This window comes from Schistocerca gregaria, chromosome 2, assembly GCF_023897955.1.
Source record: "Schistocerca gregaria isolate iqSchGreg1 chromosome 2, iqSchGreg1.2, whole genome shotgun sequence".
Lineage (NCBI taxonomy): Eukaryota > Metazoa > Arthropoda > Insecta > Orthoptera > Acrididae > Schistocerca > Schistocerca gregaria.
Genome location: NC_064921.1, coordinates 489,455,196 through 489,466,521, shown reverse-complemented (window position 1 = coordinate 489,466,521; position 11,326 = coordinate 489,455,196). Strand labels below are relative to the sequence as shown.

Here is an 11,326-nt window from a genome sequence, read left to right as displayed (position 1 = left end):
GTGTGTGTGCGAGTGTACACCTGTCCTTTTTTTCCCCTAAGGGAAGTCTTTCCGCTCCCGGGATTGGAATGACTCCTTACCCTCTCCCTTAAAACCCACACCCTTTCATTTTTCCCTCTCCTTCCTTCCTTCCTGACGAAGCAACTGCCAGTTGCGAAAGCTTGTAATTCTGTGTGTGTGTTTGTGTGTTTTGTTCATGTGCCTGTCTGCCGGCGCTTTCCCGCTTGGTAAGTCTTGGAATCTTTATTTTTAATATATTTTTCCCATGTGGAAGTTTCTTTCTGTTTTATTTACACGGTCAGTAATTACATTATCAGATGTGGCAAAATGGTACCTATTATTCTGGTGAAACTGATTGCACTTAGGTGATGGTAGACTACCTTGCACAAGGTGGTTGGGTCCATGTGTCAACATGAAAAAACTTAAAATGTTTTCATTTTTATTTTAGTAACCTAGCTGTACAGTGATTTTATGGAGATTTTAAGATTCATATAAGGAACAGTAATACACAGGACTGTATGTCGTTGAATTTCATCAGCATTTTGTTGAGATAAATTGGAGGAAGAATTTGATGGTCACTTGTGCAGCAGCATGAAAATACAGTTTTTTCTGCTTAGTGTTCTTATTTTTGTACTATTCCTGTTGTCTTGTACATATCTTCCTTCTCCTCCTCCTCCTCTTCCTTCTCCGCCTCCTCCTCCTCCTTCTCTTCCTCTTTCTTCTTTTCTGCACTTAAGTCTGCTGGTTTATAAATAAATAAAAAAAAAGAATCGTTAGCTCTGGGGTCTGCTGTGATGGATGTAGTAACGTTTTTTAATTGGGGCGATTGTAGTGGTGTGGAAATTGGGAAAATGAGTGAGACTCTTCAGTGGTTCTGTAGGCTATGCAGTAGAGATAGAAAGATTGTGGAACAGGAGGGGAAAATTGCTGCCCTTCAGGCTGAGTTAGATGAGGCTAGGCGAGAACTGGGCAGGTTAAGGGGGGGGAAAGGTAAACAGGGTTGGGAAGTGGCAACAGGCATAAGGAACAGGCCAAGAAATTCTTCTGACAGCTTTGTTATTAATGTACAAAATAGGTTTGACCTGTTACCTCAGTCAGAAACTGATGAGCCTCTCACAGAAGTAGATGTAGACAGGGCTCAACAAGCTTTCAGCAGCAAGTTGAATAAGAATGTAGGGAAGTCTGCAAAGAGAAAGAAAGTCTTGTTGCTAGTTAGTTCGCATGCAAGAGGTGTGGGCCAAATTCTGCAGGATGAATTAGGGTCAGAATACCAGGTCACAAGTTTTTTCAAACCTAGTGCTGGACTGGTGCAGGTTACAGAGGATTTAGGTTCACTATGTAGAGGCTTTACTAAGGAAGATACCGTGGTTATTGTGGGTGAGCCGGGCAACAGTATTGAATGAGATCTGGGGTACAGCATAGAGTGTGACCTGACAAAGATTGCATCAACATCGAGTCATACCAGTGTTGGGTTTGTGTCGGTTCTGGAATGCCACGACTGACCTCATTTGAGCTCTTCTGTCAGGAGAGTTAATTTGGAGTTGGAACGGCTACTTGGATCTGGTGCAGGGTCACACATTGGTGTGGTTCCTGTTGATTCACTCTGTAGGTGGGACTATACTAGACATGGCCTACACCTCAACAAGAAAGGGAAGGGTAAACTGGCTGGGCTGGTAGCAGGAAATTTAAAGGGGGAGGAACTACATCTCATGGTGGAAACTCTTTTTTTAGTGTAAGATCAGTGTCCAGTGGGAAACTCAGTCAGGCAAGTACCAGAGATGTTAAAAAAGTTCAAGATACTCACAAAAGTAAAGTGAAAAATAATGTTAGTATATTTCATCAAAATATTGGGGGATTGAAGAATAAAATTGATGAGCTTCTGCTTTGCTTAGAAGATATAGAAACTAAGAATGTAATAGATGTACTATGCCTGTCTGAGCATCACATTGTCACTGATATGCAAAAGGTTAGCATCAATGGGTACAAATTAGCTGCACATGTAAGTAGAGATAATATGAGGAGAGGAGGAGTTGCCATATATGTCAAAAGCTTCCACAATGTAAAATATTTAGAAACTAAAAAATTTTGTTGAGCAACATATGGAAGCATGTGCCACTGAACTTAAACTAAATGATGGCACTTTCATAATTGTAACAGTGTATGGGTCCCCCTCAGGGAATTTCCAGCTATTTCTAGAAAACTTGGATGCTTTGTTGTGCTATCTGTCAGACAGGAGGAAGCAAAATATCATTTTTGGGCAATGTTGATTCCCTGAAAGAATGTAATAGGAAGAATGACCTGGTAGTATTACTCAGTTCTTTCAATTTGAGCTCCATCATTGATTTACCTACTCGGATACCAAAGAAGAGCAGTACATTGATAGATAACTTTTTTATAGACCAAGATAAGTTGAAGGACATAAATGCTTATCCTGTTGAGAATGGTGTTTCAGATCATGGTGCACAGCTAGTTATAGCACATGACATAGCTCCATGCAGTATATCAAATCAGTCTTTCAAAGCAGTGTGTTCAATTAACAATATAAATATTGCAAACTTTAGGGAGAATCTACAGCAGCTAGACGGCGATGAAGTGTATAAGGATCCCAATGCAAACTCGAAATATAACTTATTTCACGATACATTTTTAAGGGTATTTGAAAATTGTTTTCTCAAGAAAATAGTTAAACATAATTCCAAGAAAACATATATAAAATCTTGGCTAACTAAAGGAATAAGAGTATCTTGCAACCGTAAAAGAGAACTGTATCTAACAGCACGAGGGAGTACTGACCCCGAAATTGTTCAATATCTCGACAACTATTGTGCGGTACTAAGAAAAGTTATTAAAAAGTCCAGAAGCATGTGTATCATGTCTGAGATTGGTAACTCTGATAACAAAATTAAAGCAATTTGGAATATTATTGAAAGGGAAACAGGGCAACCAAGAGCACAGGAAGACTTTCGTGCCATAAAACTAAATGACAAGTGTATTAACAAACAATTAGAAATTGAAAATATTTTCAATAATCATTTTTTAAATGTTGTGGAGAAAATAGGATCTAGATCTTCACTAGAAGAGGCAAGGCTACTACTAGAAGAGGCCATACCTGTGAAGTTTGAAACAACTGTAATTCCACCAACCCGTCCCTCTGAAATCAGTAAAATAATAAACTCACTGAAAAGTAAAAGCTCTTACGGAATTGGTGGCATTTCCAGCAAGATACTTAAAGCTTGTTCCCCACAGATAAGTAGGATTTTCAGCCAGATTTGTAATAGCTCTTTGGAGCAGGGTGTTTCCCCCGATAGACTGAAACATGCCATTGTAAAACCATTGCATAAAAAGGGGGATACGTCGGATGTCAAAACTACTACCCAATCTCTCTTCTGACAGCTCTATCAAAAATTTTTGAGAAAGTAATGTATTCAAGAGTAGCCTCCCATATTTGTAATAATAAAGTACTAACAAAATGCCAGTTTGGTTCTCAGAAAGGCTTTTCAACAGAAAATGCCATATACGCTTTCACTGATCAAATATTAAATTGTCTGAATAACTGGACATCACCCATTGGTATTTTTTATGATCTCTCAAAGGCCTTTGATTGTGTAAACCATGGAATTCTTTGAGATAAGCTAAATCATTATGGTTTGAGTGGGGCAGTGCACAAATGGTTTAATTCATACTGGAAGAATGCAGAAAGTTGAAATAAGTGGTTCATAGCCTCCCTCAAACTGGGGGGGGGGGGGGGGGGGGGGGCGGACTAATCAAGTACGGGGTCCCACAGGGTTAGGTCTTAGGTCCTTTACTGTTCTTTACATACATTAATGACTTACCATTCCACATTTATGAAGATGCGAAGTTAGTTCTTTTTGCTGATGATACAAGTATAGTAATAACATCAAAAGACCAAGAACTAAGTGATGTAATTGTAAATGATGTTTTTCACAAAATTATTAAGTGGTTCTCAGCAAACGGACTCTCTTTAAATTTTGATAAAACACAGCATATACAGTTCCGTACAGTAAATGGCACAACTCCAGTAACAAATATAGAATTTGAACAGAAGTCTGTAGCTAAGGTAGAATTTTCAAAATTTTTAGGTGTGTTCATTGATGAGAGGTTAAACTGGAAGCAACACATTGATGGTCTGCTGAAACGTCTGAGTTCAGCTACGTATGCTATTAGGGTTAATGCAAATTTTGGTGATAAGAATCTCAGTAAATTAGCTTACTATGCCTACTTTCATTCACTGCTTTCGTATGGCATCATATTCTGGGGTAATTCATCGTTGAGTAGAAAAGTATTCATTGCACAAAAACGTGTAATCAGAATAATTGCTGGAGCCCACCCACGGTCATCCTGCAGACATCTATTTAAGGATCTAGGGATCCTCACAGTAACCTCACAGTATATATATTCCCTTATGAAATTTGTTGATAATAATCCAACCCAATTCAAAAGTAATAGCAGTGTGCATACCTATAACACCAGGAGAAAGGATGATCTTCACTATGCAGGGTTAAATCTGACTTTGGCACAGAAAGGGGTAAATTATGCTGCCACAAAAGTCTTTGGGCACCTACCAAACAGCATCAAAAGCCTGACAGATAGCCAACTAACATTTAAAAGTAAATTAAAAGAATTTCTAGATGACAACTCCTTCTACTCATTGGCTGAATTTTTAGATATAAATTAAGGGGAAAAACTTAAACATTAGTGTCATGTGCAATATTTTGTGTAATGTAATATCTTGTACAGACATCTTTTATTAACCTGACACGTTCCACATCATTACCAAGTGTCATATTCATGGTCTTTGTCACAAGTATTAATCTAATCTAATATAATCTAATTGAAGATGCTGTGTATTGTCCATCACAACTTTCACCTTCCCTTATTGACTGACTAGCTGTGAGAATCTGAGCTCTGTGCTACCACCCTTTTTAAGAGTAAACTTGTGCTGCAACTACTTGTTAACAGGCTTTGGTTCACCAGTTGCAGGTACACACTCACATTATTAATATATAGCTTCATATAATCAACTGTTTCTCCAATAAACATTACACTGGTAGTGGGCAATCTAATACTACTAACTGATCAAAAAGTTTATACTTAAAATGCATCATTATGACAGAAGCAAAAATATTGATTCTTCGTTCATATTTTCTTTTATCTGTAATATTAAATTTTTTCCTTGTTATAGGAAATGCTAAGTAGCTTGTATTTGTATTGGGAGATTTTACAATTGCAAATGGACTGCTATAGATGAATTTGAACTTACTTATTTTGTGGTTGATCTCACTTTATTTTTCATGAGTCTTAACCAAACCTATGTTAGCAATAATCAATTTTGTACCCTTTAGCTTTTTATTATACCTATGGATCGTAGCTTCTGATTGCTTACTCATCTGAATTTTAAGCAACTATTTTTCTTTGTCAACATTACTTTCTGGACATGGAGGGAACTCAATTTAACTCTTCCATAAAATTTTTAAGCTGTTTTAACTGTTGCTTTATGCAAAAAGCACAATTTTAACATTTTGGTTGACATTAAATCTTACTATATCAAGGCAAAATTGTATTTATGACATTTCGGTCTCATGACTCATCTGCCCACCTTATTTCTTCAACATATTTTATTCTTTTTCCATCTGGTGGGACCATTTTGTTTTCCAGTTCTTCATAGAACGTAATTCTCTGGTCAGTTTCACTCTTTATGTTTCTTGATATCCTCACTTTCCTTTTCTGTTGCCAGGTCTTTTCTTGAAATCCATTCAACTGTTACTGCTTAATGCTTATCCAGAGATGTCTCCCTCATCTTCTCCTCTACATCTTTTACAGCTTTTTCTCTCTGTTAACCATTATCAGTTTTCTGACTTTCTGTTTCATCAGCTTTAATTTGTATTAGTACTAGATCTTCATGAGGAGCAATTACCTCCATAAAGGCATCATGTAGTAAGCTTGTTTCCCCATCATTCTCACTAGCCTTTGTTTCACTCTCATTATGATGGACTTCCTTATTCGTATTCTGAAATGATAATGCAAGATTGTCAGTGAATCTGTATGCCTTTTTCTTGAACACATACTCCTCTATTACAAAACCATAAGAATTGTAAATTACATCGTCATCATCCACCCACATAGTTATTACATCTGCCTGTATCATATCAACAATAACATTTGTATTCTGGGGCAAAGTTGTCACTTCATCATTAGACACCACATTTTCTTCACTTTCACTATACTCTAGAGCACATTCACTTTTGTCTCTTTCATTACACATTTCTTGTTCAGGAATATAAATTTGTCACCACTACCACTAATTCAATCATCTCAATTAGCAAACCTTTACTTCATAAATGTTGAAATGAGCATGGCTTTTCATTAATCTTATGTTTGGATAATATTTGCTTCTTCAAAAGTTATCATTATAACTGAATTGTGTCTTCTAAATAATCTGGGAATGGGGTTATTTCACCTATATCATCTCTAGCAAGCATCTTTTTGCTGTGCGTCTCTTCCTCCTCACTTACCTTTAATACTGAAGGAGCCCCCTTCATGTCACTGCCTTCTTTGTTTTCCCCCTTTTGAAACATGTCATACATTTGATCAAGTTTCTTGACAATACCACCTCCTCCATCTCATCCATGAGAAACACCAACATGCCTTTCTAACAGTACTTCTGACCTACCCTCTCACAGATACTTTTCTTCAACCTGCTACTTATCATTTGCCTTAAATTCTGATTCACAGCTCTTTCCTTGAAACGGGTCTTGTATAACCAGTTCTGTACTTAAATACAATGTTTACACTCCTATTGTATTCTGATTATAGTTCCTCTTTCAAAACCATTTTCCATTCTGATAACGCTTTTTCTCCTGACCCTAACATTATCTCAAAAACACATATTTTTTTCAAATCACTTTTATTTGCATCTGCGTATGTGGAAACTAGTTTTACTCATCACTGTGAACTCCTTCATTATTTTGGAATTTACCTTGTCCATGAGTAGCAAACTTACCTACACCTCATCTTCTCAGCACATTCTGGCCACCCCTATCACACAGATTCACCTGCCTGAAATTCTGTTGTTCACGAGTTGTTCAACGATTTTCATTCTCCACCTTATCTAAAAATTCGTTGAACATTTTATGATTACTCCCAATGTAACATTTTGAGTTGTTTGGAAGCTTTTTTTCCCCAGAACTCCCATACCATCTCAGATTCAGACTTTCTTTCTTCCCGGTATTCAAGCTTTTAAAACCATGGGTCACAAAAGTCTTTCATGGAATGCCTTCCATTATTATTGGGTATTCATATGATGACAAATTAAAATCACAGACTGTCTTGTTTCTGGATAGACCAGAATTCTTCAAAAATTCATCTTTAAATTCTACAAATATCATGTTAGTGGTGTCTTTCAGACCCCACCTTTTTACATTACCTGCTAGGTCATCAGTCACTATATTTTCTCCCTATTACTCATATCATTTGATAGTCCTCATTCACAGTTCTTTGTACATTTTGATGTGTACCAATCCCCTGTTTCTTCAATGAATCATACTTCTCTTCTTTGTTCAATAGTTCAGATTTATGTACTACTAATGGAAAACCTCTAATTTTATTTTGTAACTGCTGTCACAACAAATCCATTGCATGAAAAATTGCTGTGGCAGTATTACCAAACATTTCTTGCTGCAGACAAGAAGTTTGTACAGTCAAAAATGTGTTTCTTAAGTCTGAAATTTCTGCATTTGTTTTCAAAGACATTTTGGTTTCTAAAACTGAAATTAACACCATTATCTTTCCATCTATTCCCTGTATTTCAGAATCAAATCTATTGTTATCTTTGTAATCTGCATTTAGACATCTGAAATTTAAGCTCTGTTATTTGTTTTCCAAATTCTTTATACTATTCTTCAGATTTGTCTCTGCAGTCATTCCTGCATAAATTTTGTATGGTAATAGTGAGGACAAAGGAAGTAATTCTTTGAATTTGATCTCAAAAGATTGTTGCACTTCTACTACACTCTGATTCCCATCAGCTGCATTACTATTCAGTTCAATTCTTGAATTCTGTTACCACCTCTCTCTTGAGGTTTAAATTCCAGGTATGAAAATCTCTTTCTCACCTTGCTGTTACGTAAATGTACACCAATAAAAATGTTCACACTGTTTTGGATAACTTTTTTATCATTGTATTGCAAGTTTTTATCCTTAGACTTTTACCAAAATCTGGCACAAACACTTTATGTAAACATACCTTATCTATGCAATTGACTTGGAAAAAAAATTTCTGCTATATGACTGGAATTTTACTAAGTATACCTCTGTTTACGCAACAGAAATTTGGAAAAGACTCTTCGTGGCAAAGCCACTTGTGACCAAAACCTCACAATTTTACATAAATTCAATTTGGGTTTTAAAATGATGACTAACTGCATGCAACTGTTTCAAGTTTATTACTGAACAACTATTATGAAACTAATATTTTGTGACCAGCTGGAGTCATTAACGTTTGTGGGATACGTTAGTATTGTTTAATTGTAAGATGTATGGTCAAAACTGAATAACAAAAGCAATTGTTCCATGTCATTGACTGCTGCTTGCAAAATTTCATGCTGTATCTGCTGTCTGCTTAGTCATGGCCTGCAACCTTGACTGTAGCACAGATCGTAATTTTAGTCTTCACAGAAATTATCAGTGAACACAAAAGATTCACCTCATCACACACTGAAGTAGTTGCATTGTATTTATTTTGGTAACTAACAATATTGTTATCTTTTTGCTTTACAAACTGAACTGCATATGTATTACATGGATTGTTGTTAAATGATTAAGGTGATTGACTATCGGTTCTGAAGTAACTGGTGGCTGCATCAGTTTGATCATAAAATGCACTCCCTATTACAACACACTACTTTAACTACATCACTGCCTACCATCAGTCTCATTTTGATAATACAAATACATCGAGCCATTAAACAGCTTAAGTTGCAGGTGCAGCTAAAGAGAATAAGCATATAAAAGTCAAACTACTATTACTAATAAACTGCAATGTTCAGATTCAATGTTCTTTCACATTGACTTGTTTTCACTGTTACTCTGCTAACAAAAGTACTTTACTGAACAAAATGGGAGTCTTACCTTGTTGTGCTTTGCTTGGATGGAAATGTGGTCATGGTAGTGTTGTTGGAGGTGTAGTGGAAGATCATCTCACACAGCTTCTTCATGTCTCTGATAACTTAATACATGCCAAGCAACATGACATTTCCTAGAGCCATTGTGCCAGCAGCAACCATGGCTTCTGAAACTTCACAGTGACATAAGTCTGAAAATTCCTGCAGCCTTGCCTTAATGATTTTAGACATAATTTAACAGCACGTACGGGAAAATCCTCACCATTGTGATGTAGCTCCAACACACTTTTACCACCACAATAATTTGACAATTACGTCCATTGACAATGTGCCTACATCATTCATCACCTTGCCACTGTCTCTTCCTTCTGCTACAGTTGTGCATGGCACCATTTAGCACACCAAGCAAATTGTTCAATATAATTACTTAAGTTTCATGGTATTAATTTTTCTCTTAATCAAAAAGTCAATTAAACCTTCAATGTAGAGCAGTCACTTACACTGGTTACACCTGTTTAAAAGAATACACATACAGAAAGTAATACATTTTACAAGTTTACAAAGATATATCTATAGCCAACTTCCACATATAATTTCAAAATTAATCATACCATATTTGTATTGAAAGTGATCCAAAAAGTTTGTTGTGTATTTCTATGGTATAGTTGTCCTATTACAAGATGTATGATATGACAACATTGGAAGTTGTGACAGTCAATATGGGGTTAATCTGTGAAGGAAGGTAAAAGGTAGCGTGATGAGCTCTGTGTAGAACTTCATGTACAGACATCAGGTATAGATTATAGAGCAGTATAAGTGATGGTGGTGGCATTCACAAAGGAGACTGGTGGATGCATAAACAGTGATCAGGACAAAAAGGTGTTTGGGCACAGACCTGTACAACAGCAGTGGTGATGTAAGTGTGGCGACTGTACTCCAGTATTGGCCTGAGTGCTGTATCACTTCCACTTCCTGCAAATGCAGGTGATGGCGTTGATGAACAACAAGGCCTCCTGTTAGTGAGGTGACACAGTCTTATCCATTGTATGGCAGTGTCTGTAGCTTCCTTGTTGAAGGAGATAACAGTTGTTGACTGACACATCTTTACTGATGACAATGATAGTTTTATTGTTGACATATGAGTAAGCATGAGAGACTAGCCTGTGCTCTACCTAAATGCATGAAACCTATGGACTCCACACTCTTCCTGTGTAGCAGATATGGTTCATTATTTACTATAAAATTGTAACCATAATTGTAGCAAAAATCTCCTGGTGCACAAATTCTATTAAAGCAACATTTACTCTCTGAGTGTGGAACATTTCCTCTCAGTTTCTGGACAATATTTTCTTTTTCTATAATAGAGAATAAAAATAAAGTAGTAATGCATGCTGTGAGAGAAAAGTGAAAATTTCTCAGACTAGAAGTGGAAGTGTGTAATTCCTTGGTCAAAAGTGCCCTAATTTTTTATGTACTACCTTTTAGAACATTATGTAACATTTTCCTATTGAGTTATTTCAGCCTTGAAGTAATTCAATTCAGTTTATTAGCGTCCTTGTAGTACATCATCAAAATGACATAGGACTTGTCAATAAACATTACAATTTGAAATACATGTACATGAAAATTTATTTTTAAGTATATAAAATTTACAATTGAATTTACTTGTCACTTAGAGATTACAATTTTAATATAACTATAAGAACATTAACATAAAAATATAGAAGTAGAAAAAAAAGATAGTGAGTCTCACATCAAAGGTTATTTCCATTTCACACTTTCATAGAATAGAAACAGCAAGTATTTAAATGTGAGCAGTTATGCATGTTTATTACGTCACGGAAAGATTAACTGTGCTTTTATTGTCAATGATTCATAAACTCTTCGATACTGTAAAAACTATTGCTCAATAACATGTTTTTTTAATTCTCTTTTAAATATGTGGAGTTTCGGTATTATTTTTAGTTCTTTGGGGAGAGCACTGTAGAGGATTTTGGGTTGGTATAGTACACTTTTGTGATACATAGCTGTTTTATGAATTTATCTGTGGAAATCATTCCTATTCCTTGTTTCATAGTTGTGAAATTCTCTGTTTAATGTAGAAAATTCCTCATGTTCTTTTAAGAAACATATGCTTTCATATATGTATAAGGATGGTAGTGTTATGATTTTTAATTCTTTGAAAG

General features: G+C 35.9%; 1 long non-coding RNA gene across 2 annotated transcripts; it reads right to left on the bottom strand.

Moving 5' to 3' along the window:
• Positions 1–302: 302 nt before the first annotated feature.
• Positions 303–10,194, bottom strand: LOC126327679 (uncharacterized). 2 transcript variants are annotated; one of them, XR_007561381.1, is made up of 5 exons: positions 10,036–10,194; positions 9,752–9,870; positions 9,403–9,651; positions 9,148–9,313; positions 303–741 (listed from the first exon to the last, which is right to left on the bottom strand). It is a non-coding gene; the product is annotated as an uncharacterized LOC126327679 (long non-coding RNA). The 2 variants fall into 2 exon arrangements; XR_007561380.1 differs by lacking the exon at positions 9,752–9,870.
• Between the last annotated feature and the right edge of the window lie 1,132 nt (positions 10,195–11,326).